The following is a 3,722-nucleotide window of genomic DNA, read 5'->3' as shown; positions in this document are numbered from 1 at the left end:
TCAAGATCACCATCAAAAACCCCAATGGAGAGAAAAGATAACACATAACGACGACTCATGGCAAGAGGTGATACACCAAGAAACAGAAAAGACAAGAAAAGAACAAGAGCATAAAGAAAATGAGAAGTGACAAGAAGAACTCGCTATCCAAAGAGAGGAGCCTTCTTATAAAAAAAGTACATCATGTACAAGCACCTGATCAAACTGAATGCGAGCCACAACTTGATGAGATTGCTATTCAAAGAAGGGAAACTGTGTATGAGCAAATCCAAAGAGTACAAACAAGTACAGATCCTAAATCAGAACAAGCTACCCAACTGGTATCGATTATCAATGAACTCTTTTTGCCATACAACATTCATGTCCGATTCAGTGGGGTAACCATGGATATCCTGACCCGCCAAATGATTCATGCCAAATGATTCCCTACCTCTCATATATCCTGACCTTATAGACTGGGAAGAACCTGAGCACAACATACCAATATTCCAAAATGATGAGGCCATTGTTCAATACCTTTGCTCAGTCAACCCGTAAACATGCTCCACCAGCGAATCACATAACGATATCTGCAATCAATGGAGTGCCAAGTCTCTTAGGCACAAAATGAACAAAATGAATAATAGATCTAATGGTGAAAACCATCTAATGGCAGTATTAGATCACAAAAAAGCAAAAACAAAGGACGCATCTAATGGTGAAAACCTCTTTGAGGCACCTAAAGATGGGAGACTTGACACTCTTCCTAAACATTACCAGGAGAGATCACCCATTTTTATTGAGCCAAATCAATCAATAAATATCAACACTGAAGCAGGAGCAAGAACCATACATCTGGCGGAATCACTAATGGAGAAAGAAAAACTTAACTTTGTCAAATTCTTCAAGTAGAAGAAAATCAACTTTGTTTGGTCTTATGCAGACATGCCAGGGATAGATCCAAATCTCATCATGCATCACTTGGCCATTGCTCCTGGAGCTAAACCGGTCAAACAAAAATTAAGGATGATGAACCCACATGTCGCCATATTGGTCAAAGCAGCATTGAATAAGTTACTTGATGTAGGATTCATCCAACCCATTGATTATGCGGAATGGATTTCTAATATTTTGCCAGTCTATAAACCAGATAAAAGCTTTAGGATTTGTACAGACTTAAGGGATCTCAAAAAGGCTTGTCCGAAGGATGACATTCCTTTACCAAGCATCGACACCATTGTTGATCTAACGAAAAAGGCATGCAATGTTATCCCTCATGGATGGTTTTTCTGGCTATAACCAAATCAAGATAGCTCCAGAAGATCAAGATAAAACTGCATTCACATATCCATGGGGTACATACTGCTGGAACATCATGCCTTTTGGCTTGAAAAATGCTGGTGCAACCTATCAGAGAGCAATGACAACTATCTTCCATGACATGATGCATACTTTTATGGAAGATTATGTGGATGAATTGCTAGCCAAATCATTCACAAGAGTAAAACAACTAGACATCCTGGATAAAATCTTTCAAAGACTAGAGAAATTCAATGTCAGATTGAATCCTAAAAAGTGTGTTTTCGGGGTCACATCCGGAAAACTCTTGGGCTACATTATATCATAAAAAAGGCATCGAGGTGGACCCCGCAAAGGTTCAAGCTATCATGAAAATTCCACCTCCCAGGAACATTAGTCAGCTATGATCTCTTCAAGGTAGGATATAATCTATCAGAAGGTTCATCTCTCAATTAGCAGACAAATGTCTCCCATTCAACCATCTACTTCATAAAAATGTACCTTTCAGATGGGAGGACAACTGTACAAAATCATTCCATCAGCTGAAGCAATATCTCATGAATCCACCTATTTTAGTACCACTAATAGCGGGAAAGTTCCTCATCCTCTACATATCAGCAATGTAAGTGTCACTGTGGGCATTACTAGCACAAGAGGACTCAACATGAAAGGAAAAATCCATCTATTATATTAGTAGGACACTGAATGGCTATGAACTCAATTACACTTTCATCAAAAAGTCTTTCTTAGTTATAGTGTTCGCTTCCCAAAAGCTGCGACACTATATGTTAGCTCATACTATCAAGCTAGTGGCAAAGATCGACTCACTAAAATATCTCCTTAGCAAAGCCACTCTCATAGGGAGGTTAGAAAAATGGGTCATGATCCCAAGTGATTTCAACATTTAGTACACAGAACGACGGGCTATCAAAGGACAAGCAATAGTAGATCAATTGGTAGAAGCACCTCTACCAGACAAACACCCACTACAGGTGGAATTTCTAGATATAGATGTGCTCACTGTTGCGGCAAAGCAATGGACCCTATACTTTAATGGATCTTATGCACAGCATGGATCGGGTGCCATCACTCCAGAAGGACACACAATTCTGTGATCCTATAGACTGATGTTCCCATGCACCAATAATATCATTAAGTATGAATCTCTAGTGACAGGTATCAAAGAAGTTGTGGAATGAAAAATCAGAGAATTGAGAGTCTATGGGGACTCTCAATTAGTTATCAATCAGATCAATGATGACTATCAGACACAAGATGATAAGTTGATGTCGTACAAATTCATGGTGGGGGATTATAAGAAATACTTTGTACACATCACATTTGAACAGATTTCAAGGCTAAACAATAGAGTTTTTGATGCAATGGCCACTATTGCCTCACTTCTACAAATTCTAGATAAACAAAATTGCTATGAATTCTTGGTGGAGCAATTGCTTTCCCCCACTTATGACAATTCAGAATCCCAAGTCATTTGTGCCCTAAACGGTTCTGGTTCACCCCTATACGAGAAGATTTATGCATACCTCAAAGACAATACCCTCCCACCAGACCTATCTTATAACCAAAAATGAAAATTTATCCGACAAGAAGCCCGCTATACCTTAACCGCTGATACACTTTGTCGTCGAGGTCTTGATGGTACTCTTCCTCGATGCCTCGATCATAACGAATCTGACTCCACCTCACATGAGCTTCACAAAGGTATTTGTGGTATGCATTCAAGTGGTCCTAATCTTGCCAAGAAACTACTAAGGATGAGATATTATTGGCTGACAATGGAGAAAGAGTCCTATCAGTTTGCTCAGAAATGCCCTAAGTGCCAAATTCATGGCAATCTCATACATGTGACGACACAAGAGTTCAACCATTCACTACATCTTGGCCTTTCTGTCAATGGGGACTTGACCTAGTGGGAAAGATTCATCCTTCATCGTTGAATGGACACAAGTTCATGACCACAGCCACCGAGTACTTCACCAAATGGATTAAGGCAGTTCCATTGACTACAGTGACCATCAAACAGATAGCTTCCTTCATTCTAAATTACCTTATTTGTCGGTACGACATCCTTAGCTCAAAAATAAAGATGTTCAAGAGCTTTGTGAGCGATTCCATATCCAACATCGCTTTTTGACACCTTATTATCCACAAGGGAATGGCCAAGAAGAGGCCTCAAACACGACAATCTTGAAAATCCTCAAAAAGATAGTAAATGATGCTCGTAAAGACTGGCATGTCCAGTTTAATCCTGCACTTTGGACCTACAAAATGAGTATCTGCACACCTATGGGAGCTACACCATACTCATTGGTGTATGGATCAGAAGCTATCCTGCCTATTGAGGTAGAGATTCCATCACTCCAGGTGTCATTAAAATGCCTCATTCCAGATGAGGAATGTTGAGTCAACAGGTTGCAAGAACT

This window comes from Cryptomeria japonica, chromosome 6 (genome assembly GCF_030272615.1).
Source record: "Cryptomeria japonica chromosome 6, Sugi_1.0, whole genome shotgun sequence".
NCBI lineage: Eukaryota > Viridiplantae > Streptophyta > Pinopsida > Cupressales > Cupressaceae > Cryptomeria > Cryptomeria japonica.
Note: the sequence above shows the minus strand (reverse complement) of the source record.